The following is a 20919-nucleotide window of genomic DNA, read 5'->3' on the forward strand; positions in this document are numbered from 1 at the left end:
AATACAAGAGTACCGTTGTACTTTTAAGTGCAATGACAATAACTCCATTCCATTTCAGTCACAGCAGAGAGGAGACGCACACGCACTCTGTACAAAGCTGCCGCTGTTTCTTCCTTGATTGAGACTTAAATGTTTCATCACTGTCACGCTTCAAATAAAAACAAACCTATCGTTAATTTTAATGAGCCAGTCAATAGATTTGGTTTATTTGTGAATATCACCAGTATTGTTCATGAATCATATCGTAACCCATGTATCGAGATTCATATCGGATCGCCATTTAAGATAGAGATGCACACCCCTAATAAATAAACATTTAGTTCCTAGTTTACATGTAATTATATATCTAACATTTCATTATCTAGGGTACGACAGTTATGAACATATTCTCATTTGCAATGCTGACCTTGCAAAGAGGCATCGTTTACATTTTAGAGATGTTGAAGTGTGATGATAATCCATCATCGTCTCTCATTTACGAACAAAACTTAGTGCCATAGATATGCGCTCAGCAGTTCATAAATGCTTTTAACGTGCGTGGGCAAATGCGTTGGAACATAAATTGTCATGCCCTGGCAGCTCTGCTGTCACCTGTCTGCTTTTGTTGCAGTGCCTAATTTTCGGGCTATGGGGCGCAGCCATCTTCACGCACACCTGATACTCATTTCCTCCTGACGACTAAAAACTCTCCAATCCTTTTACTCGGTGCCAGTTGATTCCTGATGCTTCACCCTTCCAGTCGTGTTCATCTCCTATGCTCTGGCTTCACTCACAATCCTTGTTACTGTGGCTCTGCCATGTAGTGTTTACTTGTCTCTCTCCATACCATTTGTGTGCGATTTCTGTTTCTGCACACTTTTTAGGCGTGTCCTGAGTTGTTTTTCCTCACTCCTTTTTGAGTTAGCTTTTTCTTTCTCTTTCTCCTCTGCGTTGGGGTCCTAATACTCCGGCTAAGGCAGATTGTGACATAAATGAATGTTTAAATACCAATGACGTGCAGTCAGGGGAGGCAGGTGAGGCGGGGCCTCACATGCAATCATGGAAATAAAAAAAATGTAAAAAGAAAAAAAATTAATTAAATTGTTATATGTATCCAGTGATTATACTATAAAGTTATTTTCCATTTAACTTCACCAGTTATAGATTATTTTTATTCAAAATCGCTGAATTTTCACATTTGCCGTTCAAATACTGAGAAGAGACTTGCTGTGATCAGCAGCCAGTTGAGGCACGTTACTCAGTTGAGCCTCACCATGGATTGCGGACTCGGCTAACTGCTGGCCTGCTGTGCAGTGAGACGGTATTGCTATATAAACTCTATTATACATTTCCATAGTTTAGTTAGCTGATGTATATAATGTACAGTGAATTTTGTCAACAACTGTATGTGTGTAAGTATTTCTTGTGCTGAGCAATCATAAAACGGCTGCGAAGACGCACTGGCTGAGGCTCGCAGTAATCCCGCCTCCTGGTGGTAGAGAATGTACCCCCGCCATAGAATGCACCCCCTGACAGGAGTGTTATATCAACTACAGCCCACACTTATGTGGAAAGTTAAAGTGTGGGCTTTAGTTGATATAACACTCCCGTCAGGGGGTGCATTCTACGGCGGGGGTACATTATCCAGCACAACAGCGGCGCATGGACTTCATTTATAAGTAAAGGTAAGACCATAATAAAGTTTTTTTTTATTAAATGTGCTTTTTTGTGTGCAACTGTTTGTATGTGTAAAGTTAAAGTTAAGTTAAAGTACCAATGATTGTCACACACACACTAGGTGTAATGAAATGTGTCCTGTGCATTTGACCCATCCCCTTGATCACCCCCTGGGAGGTGAGGGGAGCAGTAGGCAGCAGCGGTGCCACGCCCGGGAATAATTTTTGGTGATTATACCCCCAATTCCAACCCTTGATGCTGAGTGCCAATCAGGGAAGAATGCTGGTATGAGATTTTAAACATAACCCGTTAACTGCTGCCAATCAAGTGGTGAATAAGATACTCTTTAGGGTTCATATGTCTGTAAATCTGACTCTGATGAAGTCAGTGCCTCACCAGCCACGAACATCACCACACGTCACTGTTAAATACTAAAATACTTTTCAACTGTAAAACATACACGGAGAATGGCTGCAACTTGTGGACAACAGAGCAGACAGTGGACACAAAGGATGCCTTTAGTGGTGTTTCTTTCTGAAATTCTAATTATTACTATTATTAGGTATAATAAATTAAAACAGTAATTTGACGATGCTTTCTTAAAATGTTATTTGCTGCCATCTAGTGTTTGAGTGTATGCACAGCTCTGATGCGCAAAGGAAGGCTGTTTCATAGTTTATGAACAGCCCCTGAAAAGGCTACGTCCCTTGTAGTGGTGAGTCTGGAGCCAGTGACAGACACAAGAAGACAAGCATGTCCCTAACAACTACATGCAATGGACTCCGTTTGGTTCCGAAGCACAAGTCCTTACAGACTGAATGACACATCTTGTGTTAGCATCTATCTCTCACCACTGGATATCCCAGATGTTCTTGGGGATTTATTTGATCTTACTTGAGTCCCATATATACCAACTGTTCAATTGTACTTTGACTTATCATGAAGGCATGTTTGTATTTATGGAAGAGAAGCAGAGCAGCTGCGTTAGACAATCTGGACTGAACAATTACGATCGATTCAACGCCTGAGAGTACAACAACCTGATTAATAATAACATTCACAGACCTATCAGACAGTGAAGTCATGATGACAATGGCGTATCTACAGTCCACAATATCATGCTAAGCTGGTTATCTTGTCATCAAACACAACCATGCGATTTATAGCTGTGGGCAAAATTACATTTGAGTTATTAATCCACAAAGAAGATCTTCTTTGTATTCATTGACATGGAGATAATGTTTAATTCCTTACACGCTGACAAAGAAGATCAACGTGCAAAGCTGAAGACTGACTTTCTGTGAGAAACAGTGTGACCAGATCTCATGAACGTGATGATGTTTTACCTTTTAGAAAAAAGATGTCTCGCGGGCACAAGACAGGAGCCTCTCAAGCAGCCCAAAGACCATGGCACAAGATCGCTGCCATGGCTGGTACACCAAGTTAATTAGTTTGTTTGTTAGTTAGTTTGCAAAATAACTCAAGAACCCATAGGCAGATTTTCATTAAACTTTCAGGAAATGTCCGAAATGGGATAAGGAACAAGTGATTAAACTTCTAGTATGGATCATGTCTCCGACATTACCTTAAATTACAAGCTTTAACTTCTGTGTGTCTAAGCTGGCAACCCAACCTACACCCACGGAGAAAAAGACTATAGATGACTGCCAAGAGTTCACTTTCATTATAGATAACTCAAAACATTATGGGCACATTTTGAATATACTTTCCGGAAATGTTTGAAACGGGATAAGGAACAAGTGATTATATTTTGGGGCTGATTCAGATTAGAATTCAGGACTTTTTTTTACTATTGGGAGGTGTAGGTCTTTTTTTTCTACATTTACATTGAATTCATTTATCTACAGTACTTTTATTTATTGGCTGGCAAGGTATCTGACATCATTTAACTTGAAGTTACAGTCAGTATTCATTGTTATTTCAAATGCACTATCATCACATATTCTTTATCCACCACATGGACATTAAAAATACAGACATCCATATTTATGTTTAGTTTTTTTTCGCACACAATTTATGTGTCTAACTCATAACATGTTTTATCCGGAACAGGTTTTATCCAGCGCGCGTGCCGGAACAGGTTTTATCCGGCCCGCGGGATGAGTTTGCTAAGTATAAAAATGAGCCGAAATTTTTTAATGAAACAAACTGCTGTTCTAAATGTGTCCACTCGATGTCGCAATAGCAATTATTCGTATCTTTGTAGATGATGCTACATATGTAAAAAATAAAATAAACCACATGATGTTAGTGCACCAGTCGAGGAAAATAAGCAAACTACATATATAACATCCTGTAATTTGATTTTGATATAATTTTTTTTATCTAAATAGATTGAAAATTAACACCAATGATTTGACTGATGAACATTATCACATAATTTATTCAGAAAGTATAAATAACGATAAATAAAGGTAAAATACTACCGCAACATTTAAGTGTAAAAACAACATTATGATTTGTACATTTTCAGAATGTGCTTGTTCTATTTTTAAACAAAAAAAACAATCTGAAGTTGTCTTTATTTTTAAGTTATCGTGCCATAATTTTACCAGTCAAACCCACTAGGAAGTGGATTTTTCTCCATGTGGCCCCCGATCTAAAATGAGTTTGACACCCCTGGTCTAGCTGATTAATTCGCAAAACGGCCCTGTTATGTAAAACCAACTTTTCTTACCTATTGGTACCTGCTGTTGTGTATTTGGGATCTGCATAAGTCCCGAAAATTTGAAATCAAATCATGGAGGCATTGCGCATATATTTATATAGAACAATCTTGCTTTCCTTCTTACTTCCGGGAATTTACCCCAAGTGTGACGTCAGCGGATTATCCATACATGGTATAAATTTACCCAAAGCACTTTGCGCGAGAACGCCATTGTAGTCCACGCTGCAGTCAATAAGCTCCATATTTTTTTATATCCTTTTGTTCTTGGGCAGACTGGCTTGTAAATGCACATGTATCTTCTGCTGTTGTCATTTCTAATACAAAGTAGCATATAGTTCCAACCTACCGGGTAATCTGTTAGTAGACTCACTAAGAGAGGCGCTAAAAACTACAACAAGACCGCTCACAAAATGGCGCATATTGAGGCGACGGTCAGAAAGCAGCTAGAAAACGGTCTGTAAAACATAATCCATTATTCATTTTGACCAAAGAACCACCATTACATGTAACATTTAAAAATAATAATAATAATATGAACCCTTTAAGTGAGTTACTATCAGCTAAACAATATTAGTATGATCATCTTTCAATCAAAGGAATAAGACAAGCATGTTTACATATTTTTGCTAAATGCCATTTATTTCAAACTGGCTTAAAATTAAGCTTTTTCTGCACTTGCCTGCTGCACTATTTACAGTATTTTTGTTTTCCCTAATAGATGGGTTTTTAGTTGCAGGATGAGTTAGGCCACAGTAATAAGACTTACACAAACTTAATAACTTTAATAAACGTTTTATTCACATGCAGTTCAAAGACTTACCGAATGCTGATGTGGTCACAAATATTTTGTCTGCATCCAATTTTTGGACCTGATGACACAGAATAAAACCATGGTAAAAACATGTTATGTGATTATAATATGAACAGAACACATACTGTATATAATAAACAGGAAAGCAGTAATGATGGGAAATGACTCTTTGAAGCAAAAGACAGGGGCCGGCTCCTGATTGGAATTGGGAAAAAATATCTACAGATGCTTTTTCAATTTTGTTTGACCTATTTTTCATTTATATTTTGTTGCCTTGTGTGTTTTGCAGTGATTCTGTGTTGTTTTTCTTTAAAAAAAATTAAGCAGAAGAAAGCACAAAGTTTAAAACTGTGAAAAGCTCAATGACAAATAGTTTGTTTTTGTACATTATAATTCATTTTTTAGCACAATGCAGGGTCAAAAAATAAAGGCACGTTTTGATAATAAACATACTGTACAATAACAGACCCTCTAGGATTTCACTGGCTTTTTTGGCTTTATTGGAAAGTTGCAGCAACAGTTGCAATGTTTTTTGTGTATGCAGCAGGCGGGAGGCAGATGGTGAGTAAAAATAATACATTTTTTAATATAGCCAAAATAAAATGTACTCACGAGGGAGTGGGAGAACACAACTAAGGGTGGAGAGAAACAAAAGAAGGTGAGTGCAAACCTAACTGTACATGTCACGGGAATTATTTTGTGCAGGAAGCAAAGCAACAAGCATAGCAGAGCCATAGATATTGGCAGGGAAATGAGGACTGAAATGGGAGACTGATTGGTAACCGGGTACAGGTGTGTCTTGGTTGCCAATAAATGACAGGTGTGGGAGCCAGTACTCAGTGGACACACAAACGGGAAAAAACATGTATTACTTTGTAATCAATGTTTAAGTGTTCATTGTAGCCTTAACCTCAAAATGCACAGGATTTTTAAACAAAACTTGTAAAGCAAATATTGTATTGATGTTTAACTCATTTTACACCACACAAACTTAAAAGTAGACACTAGATGGCAGTAAAAGCACATAATCAGAGCTCATTGTCAATTTACAGTACAATTTTGATTAACTATAACTCATAATAGTAATAAATAATTATGAGTACAGAGAGAAACACCACCAAAGGCTTCCTTATTGTCCGCTGTCTGCTTAGTCGTCCACAAATTGCAGACATTCTCCACGTTTGTTTTACACTTTAATAGTGTTTGTCCATCTTGAACACATTTAACCCCACACGTTACGAGCATTTGAACTGTTGAGAGCGATCGATAGCACACATTTTTGTTGGTAAATGAGAGACGATGGGAGATTATTATCACACTTCAACATCTCTAACAAGTAAATGCTGCATCTTTGCAAGATCAGCATTGCAAATGAAAATATGTTCCTAATTGTCTTACCCTGGATAAATAAATGTTAGATATTACCCAGAAGGCTTAGCACTGTAAATAGGAACAATACGTAGATCTGAGCTGTGCCGTTTGAGCAATAAATAGTTGATATGTTCTTACATATTGTTGTTCCTGTTTCGTCAACACAAGAAACAAACATAAGTTTTGATTAGGCAGTTGATGCGTGCTCAGAGACAAATTCCATTGGCGAAAATGATGCCGAATGGTCAAAATATGCGGGGAACGTGCATACACTGGACAAAGTAGCGAGGCCGCGCGCAATTTGCAGGGATTTATTTAATTGCCGTGAATTGGCGCAATTCAATACAAAAAAAATTATGAGTTTGTTATTTACATTAGTAATTCATTTAGTTCATAATTTCACATTGTTGTTGATTACAAAAATTTAAACAACAACAACAAAAACTGAAGCGCCGTTTGGAAGCCGAAAGATTAGATTTTGATTAAAAAAAAGAGTCGAACATTCCAATCCTCTCACTATTATACAGTATTTGAACAGGACATATACAGTAAATATGAATAGGTATACATTATACTATTAAAGTTAAGTTAAAGTACCAATGATTGTCACGCACACACACTAGGTGTGGCAAATTTTTTCTCTGCATTAGACCCATCACCCTTGATCACCCCCTGGGAGGCGAGGGGAGCAGTGAGCAGCAGCGGTGGCCGCGCCCGGGAATCATTTTTGGTGATGTAACCCCCAATTTCAACCCTTGATGCTGAGTGCCAAGCAGGGAGGGAATGGGTCCCATTTTCATAGTCTTTGGTATGACTCGGCCGGGGTTTGAACTCACGACCTACCGATCTCAGGGCGGACACTCTAACCACCAGGCCAGAATTTATACAGTAAATATGAATAGGTGTACAGCAGGGGTGTCCAAACTTTTTCCACTGAGGGCCGCACACTGAAAAATCAAAGCATGTGGCGGCCGTGTTGATATTTTCTTCATTTTCAAAACCAATACAATATACACTTATTTTTTAACATTTGGGGCTCCCTCAAGTTAGGTCCTAGGGACCCAGAAGGGTTTCAGTCTTAAAAAAGGTAAAAAATAAGTTATATATTATTATTCTTTATTAAACGCTTGAATCTCTAATTCAACTTCAGGTGAAATATATATATATATATATATATATATATATATATATATATATATATATATATATATATATATATATATATATATATATATATATATATATATATATATATATATATATATATGTTATTTTTTATTTATTTATTTTTTAACATTTTATGAGCTTTTTGTCAAAACCCTATTTTTTGGGGCAAAAATACAAAATATACAAAATGTTTCCCAAAAACATTTTCAAAGTGGAATAATTGATGTGAAGTAATTTGATCCCTAAATGGGTCAATAATTCATAGCAAAATTGATTAAAATTTATCATTTTAATTTTTTTTTTTAGCAAAGACAGGTGTTTTTTAATTCCACAAAATTTTTTGGGGATCCAAAAGTGCCCCACTCATAAAACGGTCATGCTTTTTTATTAATTTTTTTTTTTTTACATTCAACACTTAAATCTCTATATCAGTTTCAGCTAATATATAGTGTAATTAGTTTAATATATTTATAATAACAGTGAATATAATAATTAGAATAATTAGTATATCATTTGTATGTATTTTTTAAAATAATTTTCATATTTTTCATGTTTTTTGTTTGTTGTATTTGTGTCCTTTTTGTCCTTAAATCAGTCAATATTTCATAGCAACATTGATTTTGATGCATTATTTTTTTTTGAGAAATTATTTTAAAAAATCGTGTTATTAGAGTCAACAATGCAACTTTTTCTCGTTGCATTTCACCTATTTGCTTTTTTATTCCACTTTTTAATGTTTAATGTCCAATGTGTGGCTCGGGGGCCATTTGCGGCTCGCAGCTCATGTTTTACCGGCCCACGGCACATCATTCTAAAAATACTAAAACTTTTTTTTTAGTATTTTTAGAATGATGTGCCGTGGGCCGGTAAAATATGAGCTGCGGGCCGCAAATGGCCCCCGAGCCACACTTTGGACACCACTGGTGTACAGTATATGAACAGGACATATACAGTAAATATGAATAGGTGTGCAGTATATGAACAGGACACATACAATACATATGAATAGGTATACAGTATATGAACAGAACACATACAGTATTTATTCACACTGAGTGGAATTGAGCTCAGGCTAAGTGCAACTCAAGTCAGACCAGTCAACCACTCACCAGATTGCATGTGTTCCATGTTCAAGCTATCAGGTATTCAAATGAAAATATACATCTATTCGATACGCAATCATTTACTGTATGTGTGAGGGGGGGTGGGGGGGGATGTCTTTCTCGTTATTCTCTGCTGGCACAAACACAGAGAGACATAAGCTGGAGGAGACATGAGCAACGCAAACGCCTCAGGTCTGTCTGCTACTGAGTTGTTGGTTTTTTTTTTAGACTCCGTGCTTTCATACACTCGTCTGTACGCCAAACGCTGCCCTTAGCATCTCTACATGCTCCTCCGCGCTTTCTTCTTGTGTATGTTAACACTTGTGGAGACACAAGAGCACACATGACTGCAGGACACCTTTAAGAGACTCTAAAAATAATAGTATACCGACACCACACACGCACACATACACACACACACACACACACACACACACACACACACACACACACACACACACACACACACACACACACACACACACAGTGGAATTTGAATAGAATGTACTTCCGAATACAAATCACACATAGAGATACTTTATCTTTCCATATTATTTTGACTTAACCACCGTTCCACAAGCAAGCTAAAACATTTATCATATTTAATAGCTCAGATTTTTAAAAAAGCAATGCCAATATTATTTCAAAATTATGTAAAATCTAGAAGAAAAGAAACCAGATAAAAACTATGTGCCAGCCGCAGAGAAACTGTCCCTGAGCATTATAGAATGGATGAATTATGGACAAAGCAATTACATCACACAGTAGGACTAGCAACGCTAATTATGCACGAATACACAAATATGCAAGTGATGTACCTCATTAGGGTAATAAAACTCAATTTAAGATAGAGAATTATTCATGTATGTTCCTAGCAAATACAATTCTACAACCCTGCTGATCAGCACATGCAAGTAACACAGACATCTCAGGGCGTTCAATCGATCGCAACTGGACTGCTTGGTCAGACTAGATCTGAGCAATCTAAGTCTATGGGCACGAACTGATGAAGTCTACTCGGATGAGAGGCGAAACGTCTTCCAAGACAAACCAAGCAGTGCAGTTGCGATTGAATGCCCTGAGATATTATGACCTGGATGAATGACAACGTTCAAAGACAAGTAACATAGACATAACGAGCCTCATCTACTAAAGGTTAGCGTGTACTAAAACACGTGCAAACAGGCAAAGCTAATCTACTAAACTCATATGCCGAGCACTGCGTCTGTTGAACGGGTAAAATTGTGCGCAAAGGATTTGTATCGGGGGTACCGTTGAAAGACGGAGACGATTGAAGGCGGGAAATATTTTTTCATCTGACGCCAAACTTGCTAATTTCCTCTTCGATAGGTAAGTAAGGCATTTACGTTTTCTTAATACTTGTAATAAATAGAAATGGACATTTCATATGTAAACTATATTGTCCAATACAGTCTATGATCTTGTCAAACAAAGCTAGTATGTTCGTGCAACGAATGCTTAGCATGCTAGCCCGGTCAATAGGAGTATACACATCGACATACAGGTTAATGGGGGAAGTACTGTATATGCCCGTTAGTCTGTATGTCGATGTGTAATCGAACTGACAGAGCAAAATATATTTTCGACAAATAAAACCTATGTGGATATGGGTAGTGTCAGTGCCTATTTCGTTCTCAATTAGCACGGCTGTCATGGCAATGTGAAACATTTGGGGACAACCAAATCACATGATAAAATAATTCCTCATTCGTGTTTGCATATTGTGGACTACATGTACCAAGTTATATGGCAATCTGAAACATTTGAAATAGTAGCCTATAGGCATACCTTGGTAAAATGTCTCTTCTGTAGTTTTGGGTGTGCATTAGGCTGCTAAGGATGCTCTACTTATTTTCACTAGTATAACCATTACTAGCGTATGTGGGCTCTGTACCGAGGATGTCGTTGTGGCTTGTGCAGCCCTTTGAGACACTTGTGATTTAGGGCTATATAAAGAAACATTGATTGACATTGATTGATAGCGTTGGTTGTAGTTCGTTTTAGTCTTTGTTTTCTGATAGTACTGACAATAACCATATGATTGCCATTTGTTGGGATATTGTACGCCGGCATGACGTACATCTTCCTGAAAATAGTAATAATTTCTGTGCAAAATGTGTTAATTGGAGATTAGTTATTGACAAAACGCTTGTCTATTGAGCTATTGTGGTCCCAGCACTTCAACCCCTAGTAAAAGGAAATGGAAGTTTGAATTTCCTTGGTGTAGCCCAGTCGATCGAGCTGGATTCGGCAGCGTATCTGGCAACCTCAGTCAGGGAGAGCGGGAGGGGACTACAGAATTTTGACCGTGATTGCAGTGCTATTTCTGGCCAGATTCCTACATATGGCTTCTTTAAGGTGACTAGCACATATTAAAGTTCAGCTATTGTAGAATTAATTACAAAAAGGGTTTCAATGACAAAAAAATGTTTGAAACAGCTTTTTGCATCAAATAAAAATGGGTTAGGAAGAAGGGCAGTTGCATGCCGTACAATTTTTTTCCGTCAAAATTTAAACACATTTAGCATCAATGCCAAAATGCCTTATTAACACATATTTCCAGGTCTTTGTGGGCCACAGATGGTGGCCCCCCGGGCCTTGAGTTTGGCACCTATGCATTAGAACTACAGTATGTCACTTACTGCACATCTGCATGTTGAAGTGGGTCAAGTGCATTGCCAAAGGGCACACAGGAGTTTATTTGCGGCACTTGAGGAGTGAGTGTGTTAATGCGAGTAACAGTACCAACACACACCAATAAACTGTTTTTGGCAGCATTTTACTATTACAGTATCTTGGGAACGAGAATACAAATTCTGCCTGATCTGCACAATAAAAATACATATTGGATACAGTCCTGTGTACTTTTATTGATTATGGGCTTTTTTCTTAAGTCTAAAAGAAGAGAAAACATATATTTCATAATATTCAAAGCAGGCGACTTTTTGAGTGTTTTCCTGATTAAAGAATGTTTTCACCTTCAAAGAAAACAACCTGCAACAGACATTGTAAACTCGTTCACTCCACACAAAAAAACATGACGAAAGAAACTTTGCTCTTGGTCCTTATCATTTGTTTCACTTTTCATTGCTTTTGCAAGTTGTCATGGCCAACATAGAATGTTGCGCCATCACATTATTACGGACCCCCTACCACAGCTTCAAAGTCCAGTGAGAAACACTCAACCAAAATTGTTCCATATAATTCCGAACAATGAATATGAAAACATTTACTATTTATCTCCAAAATGAAACCCTAAAATTAGAAAATGCAAGATTGAACTGTGTAATGATTGTACTGTTAAACATTTTAGTTGTAATGGTTGTTAAAGGGGACTTCTATGTCCCATGATATTAAACTGCTACAAGGTTTGGAATCTGACACAGCAGAAAATAAAACAATACATAAAAAAATGTTTTTTATCACTAACCTTATATATATTCAGGCCTGATCTTTACCCCAGTACCTCAACCCTTTAACATTTATTATATGGATGACAACTCAATCAATCAATCAATCAATCAAAGTTTATTTGTATAGCCCTTAATCACAAGTGTCTCAAGGACACAACTCCATTTGATGCACTTTTTTCTAAATAAAAACATGACAAAATTAGATCAAATAGGTCTTCAAAGTGATCAAATAAAATGTAAAAACAAACTAAATTAAAAAAATAAATGAATACATACACATTTTTTATTTAGGACTGAAGTTAATGAAGCGATTTGAACAAAAAAAGTAGAAAAAATACATAAATCGTGAAACATTTTTAAACGCTCTTAACTCCCTGAGGACTTTTCTGTCCTGGTGCTACGTAACTGGGCTAATATTATTTTCCAGAGTTTCAGTGATATATGAAGGAATTTGAAAAATAAATATTAAACTGAGCATGAAAAAAACCCTTTAGGAAAAAAAGCATTCCATTTAGAACAGGAGTGTCAAACTTATTTTAGCTCAGGGGCCACATGGAGGAAAATCTATTCCCAAGTGGGCCTGACTGGTAAAATCACGTCAGGATAACTTAAAAATAAAGACAACTTCAGGTTGTTTTTGTGGTTTAAAAATAGAACAAGCGCAATCTGAAACATACAAATCATAATGTGTTTTTTTTTACACTTATATGTTGCTGTTCATAGTAGTCTATCTTCATTTGTCTTTATTTATAATTTCTGAATAAATGATGTGATAATGTTCATCAGTCAAATAGGTGTGAGTCTGGCAGATATTTAAAATGCTCTCATTGGTGTAAAATGTTAATCTATCAGAAAATGTATTAAATAAATATATCAAAATCAAATTATAGTATGATAAATGGGTTATACTTGTATAGCGCTTTCCTACCTTCAAAGGTACTCAAAGCGCTTTGACACTATTTCCACATTCACACACTGATGGAGGGAGCTGCCAGGCAAGGCCCTAAATGCGGCCCATCAGGAGAAAGAATGAAGTGTCTTGCTCAAGGACACAACGAACGTGATGAGGTTGGTAGAAGGTGGGGGTCGAACCACGAACCCTCAGGTTTCTGGCACGGCCACTCTCCCAACCGCGCCACGCAGTCCCCATGATTGTAATGTAATTTACTCATTTTCCTCAACTGATGTACTAACATCATGTGGTTTATTCTGTACATATGTTACATCATCTACAACAAAACTTGTGAATTTGGACTCATTTCATTTATCACACGTGAAGTTAGTAGGGGACACATGTTATTTCAGCATATTTATGTGCGTCCAGATAATGTGTCCCCAGTCCGCCCCCTCTGAAGTCATGCGTGTGGTAGGGGATACAAAGAATGGCTATTGCGACATCCAGTGGTCACATTTAGAAGAGCAGTTTCTTTCATTAAAATATTTCAGCTCATTTTTATACTTACCAAAATCATCTCGCAGGCCGGATAAAACCTGTTCGCGGGCCGTACGTTTGACACCCCTGATTTAGAGTAAAACAACCAACGTTATGGCCATAAATACAGCAAAAATGTACCTGAAAGGATGAAAAAGTCCCCAATATATTCTAAGGCAGGGGTGTCAAACAAATTTTAGATCGGGGGCCGCATGGAGAAAAATCTACTCCCAAGTGGGCCGGACTGGTAAAATCACGGCACGATAACTTAAAAATAAAGACAACTTCAGATTATTTTTTTTGTTTGAAAATATAACAAGCACATTCTGAAAATGTACATATAATAATGTTTTTTTTTGTTTTTTTTTACACTTTCAAATGTTGCGGTTTATAATATTCTATCTTTATTGGTTGTTATTTATACTTTCTGAATAAATTATGTAATAATGTTCATCAGTCAACTCATTGGTGCTCATTTTCAATCTATCAAGATAAAAAAATGATATCAAAATCAAATTACAGGATGTTATTTATGTAGTTTGATCATTTTCCTCGACTGATGTACTAACATCATGTGGTTTATTTTGTACATGTGTAGCATCATCTACAAAGATACAAATAATTGATATTGCGACATCCAGTTGACACATTTAGAACAGCAGTTTCTTTCCTTAAAAAATATCAGGTTAATTTTTATACTTAGCAAACTCATCCCGAGGGCCGTAAAAAACCTGTTCGCAGGCCTGGTCCGGCCTTCGGGCCATACGTTTGACACCCCTGTTGTAAGGGTTTAAAAAGTATAACAATTATTTCACATAAAAAAGACAAATTCACTGAATTTCCAAAGCTTTGTTCCTCAGAAGGCCAACAAAACATATTTAATCCCAAAATGATCCTCATGAGCACAATTTTATCATAGAAACCAACACACTCATGTTTGTGGAGCTCAACATTTGAGCTTCAATGCAACATGAAAAACATGAAAACAAAGAGTGAGTCTCCATTAAACACACACTTTTCCACCCCTGGGACGTTCAATGTGATTATGTGTGTGGGTGTGGACCATCTAGTCCATCCCCTGCTCGTCCCTGCTGACCTGAAGGACAGGGAGTCCTAATGAACGTCCCAAAGGCCACCACTGTGGGCTTTTAACTCACACACACACACACACACACACACACACACACACACACACACACACACACACACACACACACACACACACACACACACACATTCACAGGGAAACAAATAGTACTCACACACAAAAAGGTCAGAGGCTACATGCTAAAGTGGATGCGGGGGACGTGACCGTGTCAGTGACATCATTTTCATGGTGCAGATGTCTTTAAATGTGTAACCATGACAACCGCTCTTGAACGTGGATGAGATAATCTCTACAAATCCAGGGGAGGCTTTGTGTTTGGATGAAATTAACCAAATAGCAGGTTTGCATCGGGGTGTTTTTGCTTAAGAAAAAACCCAAAAAACAGTCCAAAAATGCAGTCTCAAAATTATTGAAATTATAACCACTGAAGTAGAACGTAAAATAATTGTGTAAATGCATTTTCAGCCAAATTAGCTGTTTGAATAACTACACCTCAGAGTCAAATATTTTGTTATTTCACGTATGCTAGCTCTTTTTGCTCATATTGCATGTATACACCCGATTAAGAACTGTTAACACAGTTTTAAAATGTTTGTATAATACGTGAAATAGGAGGGAAAATGTGTGGGAATGCTTTTTTTCAGCCAAAAAGCTAATATTAGCACGCTAACTGTTTGGTTAATTTTGTATGTCGACTCCTCAGTCAAATATTTTGTTATTTCACACATTCAAACACTCTTCTTGCTCATATCGCAGGTATACACCTGATTAAGAACTGTTAAAACAGTTTTAAAATGTTTGTATAGCACATGACATAGGAGGAAAATGTGTGTAAATGCTTTGTTTCAGCCAAAAAGCTAATATTAGCATGCGAGCAGTTTGGCTAACTTTGCATGTATACACATCAGACAAATATTTTGTTACTTGACGCATGCTAACTGTTAGCATATGATAAGATTAGCAGGCTAGCCTTTTTGGCTAATTTTACCAGTATTGATTGATTGATTGAAACTTTTATTAGTAGATTGCACAGTACAACATATTCCGTACAATTGACCACTAAATGGAAACACCCGAATAAGTTCTTCAACTTGTTTAAGTCGGGGTCCACGTTAATCAATTCATGGTAAAATACCAGACACCTCAGAGTCCAATATTTTGTTATTTCACGCATGCTAGCTATTTTTGCTCATATTGCAGGTACAGACCTGATTAAGAACTGTTAAAACAGTTTAAAATGTTTGTATAGCACGTGAAATAGGAGGAAAAATGTGTGTAAATGCTTTTTTCAGCCAAAAAGCTAATATTAGCATGCTACTATTTGGCTAATTTTGCATGTATACTCCTCAGTCAAAAATGTTACTTGATGCATGCCAGCTGTTAACATGTTAGTATGCAATGTTATCAGGTTAGCCTTGTTAGCTCATTTTGCTGGTATACAACTTAAGAGTCAAATGTTTTGTAACATGATGCACGCTAACTGTTAGCATGCAAGCTTTTTGGCAAATTTTGCCGGTATACACCACAGTCAAACATGTTGTTATTTTACGCATGCTAACTGTTAGCAGCTTTTTTGCTCATATTGTAGTAGGGTTGTACGGTATTAGTATAGTACCGCGATACTAATGAATCATATTCGGTACTATACCGCCTCTGAAAAGTACAGGTCCACCATCCCCCCGCGCCCACATCGTCGTGTCATTGCTGGTTTACGAGCAGACGAGCATGTTCGGTAGCGCACAATTGCGGAGTACTTACAAGCAGACACAGAGTGTAGACAGAAAAGGGAGAACAGACGCATTTTGGCTTAACAACTAAAGATAAAGGTGAAGTTATAACACTGAAACGCCCTCAGGAAGAGGTGCTTCAAGACATAGCTAACTAGCTTGCGGCTAAAGTCCAGCCGTAGTCTGCAGTGTTTTAGCCACTTCTAAATCACTAATCCTCGCCTCCATGGCGACAAATAAAGTAAGTTTCTTACAAGTTTCATCCCTGCAGGACGAGGAATAGCTAAACATGCTTCACTACACACTGTAGCTCACCGGCGTCACAATGTAAACAAACACCATTGGTGGATCTACACCTGACATCCACTGTAATGATATCAAGTACAGGAGCGTATCTAGTCGATACTACTATGATTACTTCAATATTTTTTGGCATCACAACATCTTCTTTCATTTAAAAAAAAATGTATATTATGTTTATAAACTCAGGAAATATGTCCCTGGACACATGAGGACTTTGAATATGACCAATGTATGATCCTGTAACTACTTGGTATCGGATTGATACCTAAATTTGTGGTATCATCCAAAACTAATGTAAAGCATCCAAACAACAGAAGAATAAGTGATTATTACATTTTAACATAAGTGTAGATAGAACATGTTAAAAGAGAAAGTAAGCAGATATTAACAGTAAATGAACAAGTAGATTAATAATTCCTTTTCTACCACTTGTCCTTAATAATTTTGACAAAATAACAGAATGATAAATGACACAATATGTTACTGCATACGTCAGCAGACTAATTAGGAGCCTTTGCTTGTTTACTTACTACTAAAAGACAAGTTGTCTTGTATGTTCACTATTTCATTTAAGGGCAAACTTGCAATAAGAAACATGTGTTTCATGTACCGTAAGATTTTTTAAAAAAAATAAAGCCAATAATGCATTTTTTGTGGTCCCCTTTATTTAGAAAAGTATTAAAAAGTACCGAAAAGTATCGAAATAATTTTGGTTCCGGTACCAAAATATTAGTATCGGGACAACACTATATTGTAGGTATACACTTAAAGAGTTGACTATTCTGTTGATGCTGTCTGGATAGCGTGCTTGCTACTAGCATTTCAGTTCGGCTTTTCAGCATTTGCACGCAATTTCTACCAAAATTGCTTTTTAGTGTGATTATTTGTATACTTGATTGTGTGTCATGTATAAAAAAAAAAGAATTGCTTCACTTCAGAAAGATGCTTTATATACTCATTATGGACTGAATGATAGGACTGTGTAGGAAATTCAATAATCTTCCTTCTTTCTGAACATGTACATCAAATGCAGAGTTTTGGCATGGAGTTAGTCTTTCTACAATCGTCCATGTTGACAAAGTCTACCTCAATTAGTACTTTAAGACAGGGGAAGAAGGCAAGGTGTCAGATTGCAAAACCAGCTAAGTGTACAACTGGCATCCTCTAGGGAAGGTGCGATTAGGACACAAGGAATGAGGGTGGAAGGTTGCCGATTGAGTGAGCAGGTTGCCAGGCAATGTGTAACTGTGTGTGTGTGTGTGTGTGTGTGTGTGTGTGTGTGTGTGTGTGTGTGTGTGTGTGTGTGTGTGTGTGTGTGTGTGTGTGCGTGCGTGCGTGCGTGCGTGCGTGCGTGCGTGCGTGCGTGCGTGCGTGCGTGCGTGCGTGTGTGTGTGTGTGTGTGTGTGTGTGTGTGTGTGTGTGTGTGTGTGTGTGTGTGTGCGTGTGTTTGTGTGTCATGCTTGGAAGGAGCTGTGGTTCAATGATGCTGACTGACCTACTTTTAATCAAAAAAGAAAGAACAATCGAATGTTATGAGAAAACAAGCGGAGTGTAGAAAAAAACAACGTGAAGCAAAAGAGCGAGAATTTAGAAAAGAATAATCATATTTTCTTGTCACAACATACTCATGTGTCAGTTACATGGCTAATTAGTAGATAATCATTACATGTTGCAAAACTCAATTCATGTAGTCTGGTCAGGATCAGGAGGAAGATGAAGATTATCCGAGCTAAAAGAAGTAGAGATGTCGACTACACTTTGAATTGTTGACATAAGACAAACATGCTGCACTATAAGTACCATCATGTGCACACAACTAGAGAAAACACACAAACAAATACTAATGTGCAGTATTATATCAGTATTTAAGTACGTATTTCAAGTCAGTTAAATATCTGTTGACATCTATCTACTAATGCATGAATTGTTGTTTAAATATTATTTCAAATGAAATGGTATACCTTGCTCTTAATATTCTTAACTCCTGTTTCCATTCCCATGTTGAACAGAATGTTGTTTCAAGCCACAGCTGAGTTCTGCATGGATGTAGCTAGGGATGATGTTTGATAAGAAATTATCGAGTTTGAGCCTACTATCGAATCCTCTTATCGAACCGATTCCTTATCGATTCTCTTATCGAGTCCAGATAGGTTGTTGTATATGGAAAAAAACACACAATATTTGGTTTAACAAAAGCTCACTTTTATTATATAAGAAAAAAATAAAATCTAATAAATAAATAAATATTAAAGATTAAATTAAAGATTAAAGTACCAATGATTGTCACACACACACTAGATGTGGTGAATTTGTCCTCTGCATTTGACCCATCCCCTTGGGGAGCAGTGGGCAGCAGCGGCGCCGCGCCCGGGAATCATTTTGGTGATTTAACCCCCAACTCCAACCCTTGATGCTGAGTGCCAAGCAGGGAGGTTATGGGTCCCATTTTTATAGTCTTTGGTATGACTCGGCTGGGATTTGAACTCCAACCTGTTACCCCCCCTAAAAAAAAAAAAAAAAAAAAAAAAAAAAAATTGACTGTTGTTACCCAAAGTATATTAAATGGGATTTTTCAGAAAAACAAATATATACAGTAACACAAAAACAACCTGTATATATTTATAAATAATAATATAGTGTTAAATAAAATCAGTCCCTTGGGCACAAAACTTAAAATAATACAGCTCTCCAAAAAGTGCACTTCTGCTGCTATTTGACATAACTGTTTGTTATGATGCTTTGACATTTTTGCACTTTATTTCTTTATTGAAAGAAAATTCTATGAAGAGAAAAGTTGTTTGCAAATGTGGTTACAATGCTAAAAAATGAAAAGTTAAAGCTAAAAAAAGAAATACATTTTATTGAGTAAACATTATTTCTTTATAGGGGGAAAGATGTGATGTTATGAGCTAGGGAATTGTAACAACTACGCTACCCAGCATGCAACGGGAGTGACAAGCATGCACGGTAGCCCCGAAAAGTGTTGTTGCATGTCGTCACGCTGGCAGCTAAGAATGAGGTTATTAGCACGTTGTGAAAGTAAACATCAAGAACTCAGCCAACACGCCTCGTCTGCATTATTTATAATTAGACAGACAACACATATACAGTGTGATTTTGTTTTGTTTACAAGGAAAGAAAAACCAAAGTTAAAAAAGGGAGATATGTTGTATATATATGTATGTGCTGCGGTTGCTATAAGAACGTTGCGACAGCAGCCGTAAAGGAGGTGCGTTGCTAGCCTGGTTGCTATGTTTCCAGTTGGTCGAAAAAGTGTTCGTCATGTGTTTGTACCCTGCTCAAATCTCTCAGTAAAGTTATTCATTGGATTATACCTTTGGTTTTGAACTTTATTACACCTTGGAGCGCTTTTACCGGTCCATTGTTTTTCCTGCTTTCCCTATCTGCGCCTAATGACTGAGCTACGTGACGTCATTTCTTGTGATGTCCCACGGGGCATTTCTGGTCGGGACGGGATTCGTTCCCAGGGAATCGAATAAAGAACCAACTCTTTTTCTTTACTACAGTGGTCTCGATAACGGGTACCGGTTCTCAAAAAGGGATTCGAGTCCGAGGACTTGGTTCTTTTCTTATCGAACAACCGGGAAAAACAGTTTCGAGTATCATCCCTAGATGTAGCTCAACTTGCATAATTTATGTGATGTTTTTCTTCTATCTTGTTTTTTAACTGCTAAGGGCGAAAATAAAAAGGTACAATGATAAATTGCGGTCAAACTCCCAAAATTGTTAGTATTGAAATTATTATAAAACCATGATTGATAATTGCATAAATACACAGACCGGTTAGCACTAGCTAGGTGGCTAGTTTAAACGCTAACATAAATAAATGAGACATTAACATATTTGGGATACGACACAAAAATGACTGTCGTACAATGCAACTCTCTATTGTTTGCATCTTATTTTTATGTCTGGGCTGCGGCTAATCTAACTTCGGCTAAAATGCAACTTTCTGCTAGCATTTTTATGTCACTTAACAGTGGGACCATTGATGTCAACATTGCACAGATGAAGACCACAACAGAAGCTAAACCAACAGAGGAACCAACCAGGTACCCTCAGGTTGCTGGCACGGCCGCTCTACCAAACGAGCCACA

At 37.2% G+C, this 20919-nt stretch overlaps 1 protein-coding gene across 19 annotated transcripts in view; it reads right to left on the reverse strand.

Annotated features, from left to right (window-relative positions):
- nfasca (neurofascin homolog (chicken) a) overlaps positions 1 to 20919 on the reverse strand; it is a 240939-nt gene that overhangs the window by 115328 nt on the left and 104692 nt on the right. For 18 of the 19 annotated variants that reach the window (XR_009826484.1, XR_009826486.1, XR_009826485.1 and 15 more), the window contains one exon: positions 5166 to 5214. The gene's annotated coding sequence lies outside the window, so the exon portion shown is untranslated. Of the gene's footprint in view, positions 1 to 5165; positions 5215 to 5768; positions 5789 to 20919 lie in introns of all 19 variants that reach the window. The other variant, XM_062049724.1, reaches the window with a different exon arrangement.

This window comes from Entelurus aequoreus, linkage group LG01, assembly GCF_033978785.1.
Source record: "Entelurus aequoreus isolate RoL-2023_Sb linkage group LG01, RoL_Eaeq_v1.1, whole genome shotgun sequence".
Taxonomy (NCBI): domain Eukaryota; kingdom Metazoa; phylum Chordata; class Actinopteri; order Syngnathiformes; family Syngnathidae; genus Entelurus; species Entelurus aequoreus.